At 41.9% G+C, this 14,141-nt stretch overlaps 1 protein-coding gene and 1 long non-coding RNA gene across 4 annotated transcripts in view; one reads left to right on the top strand and one right to left on the bottom strand.

The window, feature by feature from the left end:
- The window catches only part of LOC118562406 (NACHT, LRR and PYD domains-containing protein 12-like), a 629,435-nt gene that overhangs the window by 229,182 nt on the left and 386,112 nt on the right, over window positions 1-14,141 (top strand). The gene's annotated exons all lie outside the window — the stretch shown is intronic.
- Window positions 4,832-13,410, bottom strand: LOC118562419. Its single transcript, XR_004930610.1, has 3 exons — window positions 13,373-13,410; window positions 12,923-13,012; window positions 4,832-4,978 (listed from the first exon to the last, which is right to left on the bottom strand). It is a non-coding gene; the product is annotated as an uncharacterized LOC118562419 (long non-coding RNA).

Below are 14,141 nucleotides of genomic sequence, written 5' to 3'. Positions count from 1 at the left end.
ACAGAAGAAGTCAGTGAAAGTTTGGTCAGACGAAGCCAGTGAGAAGCTGAGGGACTGTTTCAGAACCACAGACTGGAGCATGTTCCAGAGCTCTCATGGAGAGGACATCAACAGCCTGACTGAATGCATCACTGACTACATGAACTTCTGTGTGGAGAGCATTGTGCAACACGACGGCTACGATGCTTTCCAAACAACCCCCGCTGGGTGACCCCTGAGCTGAAAGTCCTCCTGAACCAGAAGAAGAGGGCTTTCTACTCAGGGGACAGAGAGGAGCAGCGTAGAGTCCAGCGGGAGCTCCAGTGGAAGATCAGGGCAGCAAAGAAGGATTATGGGAAGAAGATGGAGGAGCAGCTGGCACAGAACAACGTCAGGGATGTGTGGAGAGGTCTGAAGAACATCTCCGGCTTCGGGCAGAAGACCAGCAGGGCTGCAGACGGTGACACCAAGTCTGCAGATGAGTTGAACTCATTCTTCACTCGGTTCGACTCCCCCCACACTGGCCCCCTCCTTGCCCTCAACTCTCCACATGTCTCCAACCACCAGCGCTCCAGAGACCTACCATCCCCCCCACCGCCACTCCGATCAACGACTGACCCATCCACACCTTCAGCAATACCTTCCTCCCCCCTCACAGTCACACCAATGCAGGTGAAAGGACAGCTGACGAGGCTGAAACAAAGGAAAGCCTCAGGACCGGACGGCATCCCCCCCCAGGCTACTGAGGACCTGTGCAGATGAGCTCTGTGAGGTCCTCAGCTACATCTACAACCTGAGCCTCAGCCTGGGGGTGGTGCCCACCCTGTGGAAGACCTCCTGTGTGGTACCGGTTCCCAAAACGCCGCACGCCAGGGAACCGGCCGACTTCAGACCAGTCTCCCTGACCTCCCACCTGATGAAGACCATGGAGCGCCTCATCCTAGCTCACCTGCGCACTGTGGTGAGCCCCACCCTGGACCCGCTGCACTTCGCCTACCAGCCCAACATCGGAGTAGAGGATGCCATCATCTACCTGCTGCAGCGGGCGCTAACCCACCTGGAGACCACCGGGAGCGCTGTGAGAGTCATGTTCTTTGACTTCTCCAGCGCTTTCAACACCATCAGACCGGTGCTGCTGAGGGGGAAGCTGGAGGATGCTGGGGTGGACAAACATCTAGCTGACTGGACCATAGACTACCTCACTGACCGCCCTCAGTACGTGCGGCTGCACGGCTGTCAGTCAGAGGTGGCACTCTGCAGCACCGGGGCCCCCCAGGGCACCGTTCTGTCTCCGTTTCTCTTCACCCTATACACCTCGGACTTCACCTACAACACGGACAGCTGCCACCTTCAGAAGTTCTCTGACGACTCGGCCATTGTGGGCTGTGTGTCTGAGGGGAACGAGGTGGAGTACCGGTCGGTCATCATGGACTTTGTGGACTGGTGTGAGAAGAACCATCTGTGCTTAAACACCAGTAAGACCAAGGAGATGGTGATCGACTTCAGGAGAAGACCCCCACCTCACTCACCTATGAACATCCAGGGGCAGGACATAGAAACCTTGGAGAGTTTCAAATACCTGGGTGTTCAAGTCAACAATAAGCTAGACTGGACACATAACACAGACGCCCTGTATAAGAAGGGCCAGAGCCGCCTCCACCTCCTGAGGAGGCTGAGGTCCTTTGGAGTGAGCCGGCCTCTGCTAAAAACTTTTTATGACTCTGTGGTGGCCTCAGCCCTCCTCTACGCTGTTGTCTGCTGGGCTCCTGGCAGTGCAGAGCGGGACAGAAAGAGGCTGAATAAGCTGGTGAGGAAGGCCACTTCTGTCCTGGGCTGCACTCTGGACTCAGTGGAGGAAGTGGCTGAGAGGAGGGTGTTGTCCAAGCTCACATCCATCATGGACAACACCTTCCACCCCCTGCACCAGACTGTAGAGGAGCTAAGCAGCTCCTTCAGTGCAAGACTTAGACATCCTGTCTGTAAAAAGGAGCGCTACCGCAGGTCATTTATTCCTGCTGCTATCAGATTTTACAATGCTGCACTGTAACTGCAACTGTGACCATAACTGTAATAATTAATGTGCAATAACCAAGGTGCAATAATCTATTTAATACTGTCCTACAACCCGTGCAATAATCCTGATGTAGTGACTTCTGCTGCTATCACCACCTGAACATAAGTCAGCCCACATGTATGTATGTACAAATGTATACAATGTATATGCACATACATACGCGTAGGTGCGTATGTAAGTAGGCGCATAGATATGTTTATATATATATATATTAGGGCTGGGCAAGTTAACGCGTTAATTTCGCGTTAACTCACTAGACTATTAACGGCGATATTTTCTTTAACGCGCGTTAACGCATGTTGGTCACATGCTTTTATTTTGTGAAGGTCTGTTGCTGCGGTGTAGGGGTTTGAATCAGAACAGTAGGTGGCGATAATGCGCCAATAACCTCGCTGTCAGCCCAGCCTCAGATTCAAAGAGGAAGAAAGGTGCTGGCCGGAAAAAAACACAGCTGACATGCGGAAGGCGGTGTTTCCCGCAGGTACCGCGAGCGAGCTTAGGCGAGGCGAGGCGGTGAGTTGGCGGCCGGAACAAGTTTTGTGCGGAGCGGAGCGGGGGGGGGGTCTGCATCGACGCCGTCGGTGAAGTCGCTTCTCGTTTCAAAGTATCCATGTATTTTTGCCTGTTTTCCCCCTGCCATTCACTATATGCGCGCGAGAAAGCAACAACAAAAAACCGCGTGTCAACGTCAAATAAACGCAAGCATATCGAGTTAGCAAGCATTTCAGTTTAAAGTTCTTCCAGCATGGAATATGACAGAAACAAGTTAGTTGGAACCACTGCCAAGTTAAACTTAAATAAATTACATAAAATGGTAATGCTGCTCCCTGCTGTTACCTCAGAAATTGCCTGTTTTTGGTAGATTTTTTTCCCCATAAAGAGAATTCCCTGTCAGTGGCAATAAGCTTTAATTTATTATTATTGCTATTTTTTGTTTTACATGTTTAAGTTGAGCTTTACACTAAATATGTGTTACTGATAAGTGCTACAAATGTTACAACACTTTTGTTCATATGGCAGCAGAACATTAAAATAAAAGTGCTCTTTACACTACTTTTGAATTCATTCTTGGAGTTTGTAAATACAATGCGATTAATCGCGATTAATCAGTGCGATTAATCGCGATTAAATATTTTAATCGTTGCCCAGCCCTAATATATATATATATATATATATATATAGACCACTAAGAATGTAAATGTGACATCATATGCCCATTCCTATTTCCTTTTTTGTATTTTTTTTGGTATTCTTTCTGATCCATTGTATATATGAAGATTCACTGTATATAACTGAATGCACCTTCCCTACTCTGCACCTTCTTGTATGAGCCGATGTGACGAGTGAATTTCTCCATTGTGAGATCAATAAAGACTATCTTATCTTATCTTATCTTGTTTAGGATTGCCTTTGACTGTTCTAGTTAAACCGTTAACTGAAACATTTAAATTTGTAGTCCAATTTGTTTCTGTTTTTATTTTATGTAAAGCCCTTTGACGTGTCCTTGTACTGAAATATGCTATACAAAAAAACTTGCTATTTCTTGCATTGTATGGTTTTTTCTGTGCTTGTTTAAGCCAGATTTTTGACTAAACCTTTGTCCACATAGATCACAACAGAAAGGCTTCTGTCCTGTATGGATTCTCATGTGTGTGTTTAAAGTGACTTTTTGATTAAATCTCTGTCCACATAGATCACAGCAAAAAGGCTTCTCTCCTGTGTGGATTCTCATGTGTGTCTTTAAATTAGATTTGTGACTAAATCTTTGTCCACATAGATCACAACAAAAAGGTTTCTGTCCTGTATGGATTCTCATGTGTCTCTTTAAATGTGATTTGTGGCTAAAGCTTCTTCCACATAGATCACAACAGAAAGGCTTCTGTCCTGTATGGATTCTCATGTGAGTGTTTAAACCTGATTTGTTGCTAAAGCTTCTTCCACATAGATCACAACAGAAAGGCTTCTGTCCTGTATGGATTCTCATATGTGTGTTTAAAGTTGATTTGTCGCTAAATCGTTGTCCACATAGATCACAACAGAAAGGCTTCTGTCCTGTATGGATTCTCATGTGTGTGTTTAAAGCTGATTTGTGGCTCAAGCTTCTTCCACATAGATCACAACAAAAAGCCTTCTGTCCTGTATGGATTCTCATGTGTGTGTTTAAACTTACTTTTTGATTAAATCTTTGTCCACATCGGTCACAACGGAAAGGCTTCTGTCCTGTATGGATTCTCATGTGTGTGTTTACATGTGATTTTCGCCTAAAGCTTTGTCCACATAGATTACAACAGAAAGGCTTCTGTCCTGTATGAATTCTCATGTGTGTGTTTAAATTATGTTTGAGGCTAAAGCTTTGTCCACATAGATCACAACAGAAAGGCTTCTCTCCTGTATGTACTCTCATGTGTTTGTTTAAAGCTGATTTTCCCATAAATGTTTTGCCACAGTCTTTGCAGCTAAGCTTCACTCCTGTGCAGCCTTTCCTACATTTTTTCTTCTCTGTAGAACATTTATTATATCCAGAGTCTGACAAGTGTTTCAGCTCAGACAGAGGGTGCTCTACAGTACTGTCCTCTTTATCTTCCTCAGTGTCTTCAGTCTCTAAAAAAATTGAAGCATCTCCATGATCTTGTATCCTGGTGTCTCCATCATTCTCTTCTGGAGGCTCTCTGTCTTTAATTTGGTCTGGATAAAGCTGTGAGAGCAGCAGAGACTGTTCATCATCCAGAGTATTTATGGGAGGAGCAGCAACTGGAAACCTGATGGCATTATTCACCTCCTTCCCATTGAGCTGCTCTCCTGGCAGACTGATGTAGACTCCCTCCTGTTCCTCCTTTATGTGGGGGGGCTTTAGGTAATGCAGGTCATCACGAGGTCTGTGGTCTAAAGAAGCTTCTTCTTTAACAATCAGCTTCTTCTCAACATCTGCAGGAAACATTGATACACATTATGCACATTAGATAGTATTTTGATCTCATCCTGAACTGAGGCACATTTTAATTCTGATATATTTAGGAAATGTTGCTAGATTATCTTCTTTGACAGAACATGCAGAACAGTAAAACACAGAATAAAATTACATGACTGTTATAACCCCTGCAAAAACTCTGTTCTTTGTAGAGCTAGCTTTTTTAAATTAAAGTGCTGATAACATGATATTGACCTTTTCAGCCATGCTTTAAAAAAAAATGTTAGGCTTTGTCCAATGTGTCTAATATGTCCATGTCCACACATAAAAGAGCATCAGATTATAAGACTGTTATATTATATTTTACTATTCTCTGCATGTTTTATTTTTATTTACCATGCATTTATCACGTAGTTAGTCATTACTATTAAAAGGTTGTAAGCAGGGTGTCTACAAGTATAAACAAGTTAAATTTAATAATTTTTAAGACCTTTTAATACCACTTCTAAATTAAATTTAAGACCAAACGTACGATGGAAATACAAATCAAAATGACGGTTGAGTTTAAGAACATCAGCTAAATGTGTGTAATGCGAAAAGACAACAAACATGTCATTACAGTCCTATATTTATTACAATATTTTCAGAACATTTAGGTCCCATGAACAAATGCTTATAAAATGAAGTAAATATATAAAATACTGTTCCTTCAGAACAAAAATAAACAAATAAATTACAATTTCAGCTGCTTTCAAAGTGCAAAGACATTTACATTCAATTCAATTCAATTTTATTTATATAGCGCCAAATCATGAAACATGTCATCTCAAGGCACTTTACAAAATCAAGTTCAATCATATTATACAGATTGGGTCAGATTATACAGATTGGTCAAAAATGTCCTATATAAGGAAACCAGTTGATTGCATCAAAGTCCCGACAAGCAGCATTCACTCCTGGGGAACCGTAGAGCAACAGGGAGAGTTGTCTGCATTGTACATGGCTTTGCTGCAATCCCTCATACTGAGCAAGCATGAAGCGACAGTGGGAAGAAAAACTCCCCATTAACGGGAAGGAAAACCTCCGGCAGAACCGGGCTCAGTATGAACGGTCATCTGCCTCGACCGACTGGGGTTACGGAAGACAGAGCAGAGACACAACAAGAGAGACAAAAAAGCACAGAAGCACACATTGATCTAGTAATCTGTTCTACATTAGATGGTAGTAGCGGGTGAGCCGTCTTCTCTGGATGATGTCACAGTTAACAGAACGCCAGACCAGGTGTACCTACTATGAAGAAAAAGAGAGAGAGAGCAAAAAGTTAAAAGCTGAAATGACGACAGTCATTTCAATGTAATACAATGCAAAACTGGAGAACAGTAGACTGAAGAACAGTAGAAATCAGTAGAGTGAGAAAATTAGACCCTGATGTCCTCCAGCAGCCTAGGCCTATCACAGCACAACTATAGAGATAGCTCAGGGTATGAGCCACTCTAACTATAAGCTTTGTCAAAAAGGAAAGTTTTAACATTAGTCTTAAAAATAGATAGGGCGTCTGCCTCACGGACCAAAACTGGGAGTTGGTTCCACAGGAGAGGAGCCTGATAGCTAAAGGATCTGCCTCCCATTCTACTTTTAGAGACTCTAGGAACCACTAGCAGACCTGCAGTCTGAGAGCGAAGTGCTCTGTTAGGAACATACGGGGTAATCAGAGCTTTGATATATGATGGAGCTTGATTATTAAGGGCTTTATACGTTAGAAGGAGAATTTTAAATTCTATTCTTGATTTAACAGGAAGCCAATGAAGGGAAGCTAAAATTGGAGAAATATGATCCCTCTTGTCGATTTTCATCAGAACTCTTGCCGCAGCATTTTGAATCAGCTGAAGACTTCGAACTGCATTTTGTGGACTTCCTGATAGTAAAGAATTACAATAGTCCAGCCTTGAAGTAACAAATGCATGGTATAGTTTTTCAGCATCACTCCTGGACAGAATGTTTCTAATTTTGGCGATATTCCGGAGGTGAAAAAAGGAAACTCTGGAAACCTGTTTAATATGGGATTTAAATGACATGTCTTGGTCGAAAACAACACCAAGATTTTTAACTTTATTACCAGAGGCCAAGTTAATGCCATCCAGATTAAGTGATTGATTAAGAACTTTATTTTTTGAAGACTCTGGCCCAAAGATTACAACTTCTGTCTTGTCAGAATTTAAATGCAGGAAATTTAAAGTCATCCAGCTTTTGATGTCATCAAGACATGACTGCAGTCGAAGTAACTGATTGGATTCATCAGGATTTATGGATAAATATAGCTGAGTGTCATCAGCATAACAGTGGAAATTAATCCCATGCTGTCTGATAATTTTGCCAATCGGAATCATATATATAGTAAATAGAATTGGTCCAAGGACTGAACCCTGTGGTACTCCACAAGTGACCCTAGAGTTTGAGGAAGATTTATTATTAACATGAACAAACTGGAATCTGTCCGACAGATAATATTTAAACCAGCCTAATGCTTTTCCCTTAATCCCTACAGTATGCTCAAGTCTTTGTAGGAGAATATTGTGATCAACTGTATCAAATGCAGCACTGAGATCTAACAGGACAAGTACAGACACAAGTCCATTATCTGAGGCCATGATAATATCATTGGTGACCTTCACCAGAGCTGTTTCAGTGCTATGATGAGCTCTGAAGCCTGACTGAAACTCCTCAAGTAGGTCATTACTTTGTAAATGTTCACATAGTTGATTAGCAACTACTTTCTCAAGAATTTTAGATAAGAAAAGAAGATTAGATATAGGTCTGTAATTTACTAACTCATCTTGATCAAGAGATGGTTTCTTAAGTAAAGGTTTAATAACAGCTACTTTAAAAGCCTGTGGTACATATACATTTACCAAGGATAGATTAATCATGTCTAAAATAGGACCACTGATCAGAGGGAATACCTCCTTAAACAACTTGGTTGGGATTGGGACTAACATACAGGTAGAAGGTTTAGATGAAGCTAAAATTTTAGATAGCTCAGAAAGCTCTACTGCTTTTAAACAGTTCAGACACTGTGCAGGTTCTAAGGATTCCTCCAATGCTGCCTCACTTACTGAGGACGAGGTAATCATGTTTGGGAGGATGCCAATTATTTTATTTTTAATGGAATCAATTTTATTTATGAAGAATCCCATAAAATCATTACTGCTAAGAGCTAAGGGAATGGATGGATCAACAGAGCTGTGGCTCTGGGTAAGTTTGGCAACTGTACTGAAGAGAAATCTAGGATTATTCTTATTCTCCTCAATTAATGATGAAAAATATGCTGCTCTAACTCTGCGAAGGGTCTTGTTATACAACAATAGACTGTTCTTCCAGATTAGGTAGGATTCCTCTTGGTGTGTAGAGCGCCATTTTCTCTCCAATTTCCTAACATTGTGCTTCAAGGAGCGCAGCTCTGAATTAAACCAAGGAGCCAGCTTCCTGTGAATAATCACCTTCTTTTTCAAGGGAGCTACATTGTCTAATGCAGAACGCAATGACGAAGTCATACCGTTTACAAAGACATCTATTTGTGAATTGGAAGAAACAACATTGCTGCCATCTACAGGGCATTTCTGCAATACGGAGGATATTAAAAAGGGGACAGACTCTTTAAGTTTTGATACAGCATTATCCGATAAAGATCTACTATAATGGAACCCTCTTTTGGGGGTGGAGAACTCAGTTAGATTAAACTCAAATGTTATTAAAAAATGATCAGATAGGACAGGGTTGTGAGGAAATACTGTTAATTCTTCACAATCAATGCCATATGTCAGCACAAGGTCTAAAGTATGGAGCCAAGAGTGCGTCGGTTTATGCACATTTTGAGCAAAACCAATTGAATCTAGGATAGTTTTAAAGGCTACACTAAGGTTATCACATTCTGTGTCAACATGGATGTTAAAATCACCCACTATAATAGCCTTATCAGTATTTAACACCAAATCAGATAAGAAATCTGACAACTCATCCAAAAACTGAGTGTAAGGGCCTGGTGGACGATACAAAACAACAAACAGAAGAGGTTTTATTGCTTTGCAGTTTGGATGAGGGAAACTGAGGGTTAAATGTTCAAAAGAACTGTAGTTATTAATTGGCCTGGGACTAATTATTAAATCAGACTGAAAGATGGTTGCCACTCTTCCTCCTCAGTTGTCACATAACACAACTTGTGTTACAACTTTTGAATCAACCAAAATTAAAAGATAAAATAATAATATTATTAGACAACTTGGCACTTGGGAAAGCCTTCCCTCAAGAGTGTACCATTTATAACAATGTGCATGTGCACAAATGAACATATGAACACTTGAAACAGAGAGGCGGGAAGGTAAAGAGGAGGGAGACAATGCCTGATTTGACATTATGGCATATGCCTGAGTTCTGCTGATTTATCTTCCAGCTCTTTCTCAACCTCTTTTAGTTCTGTGAATTTTTCTTTGTATCTTTTTCTGAGTATGTTTGACTTGGTGATTAGCTGGGCCATGCATGTGCCTGATTTACCCTCAGCTTGCTCTGCTAGTTTGTCTGCATCTTTTTCTAGGCTGTTTGCTAACTCAATCAGTATTGTCTTCTTCTTTTTGAGCTGCTCAATGTGGTCTTCTGCACCTTTTCTCTTTTCTCTTTGAGCATTGCTCGCATGCTTTCTCTTTTCTTGGTCCAGATGTAGCCGATATTGAGACCTAGCTGACGCTGCAGCTTCCAAAAGCTCCTTAGTCAGAGGTACTTTGAAAACCCCCCCACAGACAGAAACGTAGTCACATATCATCCTCTGAGCAACCACTGTGTCCTCCTTCATGTTATCAGCCTCTACCTCCTTATTTACAGAAAAGCCCAGAGTTCAGGGTAGGATTGATGGAGGTGTCCATGCAAGAAAACGTCCAGTCTTGTACGCATGGGTTGGAAAGAGGAGAATGATTCATCTTTCGCCTCCAGAGACAAGAAATTTCCAAATTGTTGGACAATCACATCACCTGTTGCAAAACAGATTAAAACAAAATAATAATTAAAAGAAAAATCAATCAATGTAATGAAAAAGTTTAGACAGACAGACAAACCACAAAAAAAAAAAAAAATCACATTAAGTAAGTGTGACAATGTACATTCTGACAGACTTCTAAAGTACCAGCAGAGACGCCTCCTGACAGCTGGTGATCATGCAGAAACCTCTGAACAACTTCTTTCATTCTTTCAGAGCACAAGTCGGGGGTCTGAGAACATGTTCGTTGGGTCCAAACATGCCATTTGCCTCACAATGGTGTACTTTAGTGGGCTCTTGTCTTGCATTTTCTTGACAATATTGGTCAAACAGTCCATGCAGTCCTTTCTAAATGCCAACACACTGAGCTCACCTACACTGCTCTTGGGGCTAGTCTGGAGTTCCTAGCAGGAAGAGGGGAAGAGGGCCTGTGAAACTGGCTAAAAGTTTATGCAAAAATAAAGTTTTGATTTCCTGTACCTAAACCATTGTTTGATATTTGACACCTTTGCCTTTACCTTTAGGACTTCTTCTGCTCCTAATCCAACGTCCACGTCCTTTAGGCGAGCCCTTGCTTCCTTGGCAGTTGTGTCCAGTTTGACCATTTGCAGTGCTGTGATGTCATTAAGGATCTCTGCTTTGATGAACCCCTTCAGTAGGCTCTGAGAACATATACAGTACAACATAAATAACAATACATAATAATAAAAATAATAATTTCATACACTTTCTCCATGGAATGTTATACATTACCTTCATGAGAACAGTCATATCTTTACTGATGAATGGCATCACAGGCTCATCTGTTTCATATTTAGTCAAAAAGGTAGTTAAGGTCCTAGAGACAGCCATGAAGAAGTGCAACTTGGCCATTATGAGAGGGTCATTCCGTGCCTCTGCCAGAGTGTCATAGGATGATGTTCTGGGGTTTGGAAGTATTTTCTGCGTCACTGCATCCACATACATCACCATCATTGGCCATATGGTAATAGCCCTGTCGACGACAGGTAGGTTTTCTATCCAGCAATGCCCACAGAACGGTAGGGGAAACACAGATGTCTTGGTCAAAGTGCAGAAATCTTCTCTTCTACCAGGGGTATTAAGAAAGAGTGTATGCAATGCCCTGAGCACTTTCTCCAGCTGCCAGACACAGAAGCCACTTTTAAAGGTATTGTGGAGTGTGTGAAGCCCACAACTCCCCACCACAATCAGCTGGGCACTTCCAAATGTCTCTGCATGCTCCTTTTGGAGCATTGAAAAAAACTTCCAATTGACATTTGGTCCATCCATTGAGATAGAAACCAAATGTCTCAGGTCAGCCTGGAAATTAAAAAAAGACATTACAGATATTAGCCATACAACAATCAACACGTCTCATTTCTGACACCATTACTTAAGATTAATGTCAGACTGGATAAGATAAAAATAAATGAATACTATTTCACAAAGTAAGCAATGTCGGCTACCCCTATAGCCATAGTGTAGGCTATATATTATTTAAACATATTGACAGGTAAACACCAGACTCTACTACCTTTCTAAAACTCAAGCTGGCTGTTTGTAATTTCTTTTAATTAATTTTATTTCAATTTGTCTAATTAATGTATAGTGGCATATCCATAGTTGTTAATAACTTCACAAATCAGTAAACTATATAATAATATACAAAAGGTATACAAATATATGGCATACTTACTTTGAAATGCTGAAGTAGGTCCTCGGCAGTTGCATGGCCCATGAACTGTGGATCCATAGAATCTAGACTGGACGTGGTCATTTAACCAATAACGCACATGCAAGTCCAGTTGCTTGGTTTTGGTTGTCTGGTTCAGTGTCTCGTCGAACATAAGCACAAACGCACCGCATTTTTGGACTTCGGTGATGAGCTCTTTTTTTATATATGGCGGCAATCCAAATTTAGCTACGTATCTGGTTTTGTCTTTTCCACAGGTAAATGACTGTACAAGCCCCGAATCTGGAAACATTGCTTTGAACACTTCCTCAATCGCGTCATTAGACCTGCATGAATGGTGGCTTGTCCCGGTCCTCAGCACCCAAATCACCTCTGCTCGGAGTGTTGGCGTAGAGCCACAGATTGCTCGGAGGTCAGATGGAACGCTTGTTGCAGGCTGTGGATTTCCTATTGTAACATTCAGCGTTGTACTGTTAACATCATGGCTTGCGGTGGAAACGGTGGAGCAGAAACTAGCAATTGCAGGCTGCTGGCGTGCTTTTACATAGTCTTTATGTTTTTTACTCTGTACGTTAGATTCAACTGCTCTGATCCCCATTGTCCCAAGTTTGAAATTCTTCCGACATACAATGCAGCTAGCTTCACAAGCGCTGCCAGGCACCGACCGTAACCAAGAATATTCATTGTTTTCTAGCCATTTGTGATTGAACTTGCATTTCCCCATGTTTAAGTAGTCGAGTGGCTATCGGTGCTGTATTACGCCTACCTGTAGATGCTTTAGCCTACGCCATCAAGAGCTGCGCGATATGAGCTGCGCAGTAGGCTACGCTCTGACGACGTCATCGTGAGGCGCAAGGACCATGGTGAATTTCTTCGTAAAATTGTCCGTTTACAAACCGCAATCCCGCTCTCGAATAATACCTACACCCCGCTATAATTACTTTTATAAGTTGTCCAGACCAATTACAATATTTTGCACAATTGAGCAAACGTTAAACCAACCATGTATAGTGACGTCATCAGAAGGCGCAGGACCCGAGTTCATTCAGACAAAGTGTTTTTCAGATGACTGATATCTCTGTCTCCTATGTTACAGAGTAAGGCCTGGTGCAAGAAACAGTCTCACCATAAATGTTGGTTGTGTTTGCAAGCACTATCTTATCTGTGATGAATTACAGCCAGCCATCTGTTGATACTCCTTTTCCTGATCAATGAATGCTCAATTGTTAAGGTTGTTTTGCATACCTGAACTGCAAGTTTATGATGTCAAAGGTCACACTGAAGTACGTCTCCCCCTTCCTTAAACTCTGCAATGTAACTACGGACCTCCCTTTTCTGAAATAATAAAAAGTAAGGCAGCAGCATACTTTGCTTCAGAACAGTTGAAATGTAACTGAACGCATCTCTGTGGTGTTCTCCTTGCAAGAAAAGATAATCAGTTGTCTTTCCTTTTTGTGTTTGATGAATGTTTTAGGTATTTGAACCTGACAAAGGCGCACCATTATATTTTCAGAACATTTAAGGACTTTAAGTGTCCTTTATAATCAGAAAAATACAGTGATAAAATAAGTGGAAGGAGATGTCATTTTACTTAAATGTAGAAGTTTGACTATTCTATTGGATGCCACTCAATCCAGAGTGTTTTGGCCTTTAGCTGCAACACAGGACACAGAAACAAAGTAAAGAAATCCTTACTGTTGATAGGAGCAGCAGTTAATGGAAACCTGCTATCAGTCTCCTCTTTCACAAGGAGCTGCTCTCCTTCCTGACGGGCCCCGGGTTCCTCCTGTTCCTCCTTTATGTGGAGGGGCTCTGACTCCTGCTGCTCCCCCTCAGGACTCTGTTCTTCAGGAGCCTCTTCTTTAACATCTGCAGCCAACACTGAAACACATTACATGCTTTATGAACAACTAGATCTTTACAATGTTACAACGATGTCAACAGATGAGACTGAAACTGATCAAAGACGTCATGTTGACCACCCCATCCCCATCTTATTGTAGCCGTGGCAACAGTGGACAGATACAAGCACTAATGCAATGTTTTTACAACTTTTAGAAAAGAGGGAATTAGGTGTGTAAATAAAGCAGTGTTTCACAATTAAACCTTCCAATAACTGAAAGAGCTAACATGTATAGGCTTAAGTCAGTATTGAATGTCAGTTTTTGGCTACGTCAGTCTCACATACACCTACAAACCTCCTCAATGTTAGCCTATCGCAATGCTGACCACAAACTTTACTTGGTCCCCAACTTAGACTTGTGTACCAAAACTAAGGACATTCACTGGGTATGTCCAAGCTCTTGGGACGTGGAATGTCACCTCTCTGGTGGGGAAGGAGCCTGAGCTTGTGCACGAGGTTGAGAGGTTCCGACTAGAAATAGTCGGACTCACCTCGACGCACTGCTCTGGCTCTGGAACCAGTCTCCTTGAGAGGGGCTGGACATTCTTCCACTCTGGAGTT

This window comes from Fundulus heteroclitus, unplaced genomic scaffold, assembly GCF_011125445.2.
Source record: "Fundulus heteroclitus isolate FHET01 unplaced genomic scaffold, MU-UCD_Fhet_4.1 scaffold_91, whole genome shotgun sequence".
Classification (NCBI taxonomy): domain Eukaryota; kingdom Metazoa; phylum Chordata; class Actinopteri; order Cyprinodontiformes; family Fundulidae; genus Fundulus; species Fundulus heteroclitus.
Note: the sequence above shows the minus strand (reverse complement) of the source record. Positions and strands in the feature narration are given on the sequence as shown.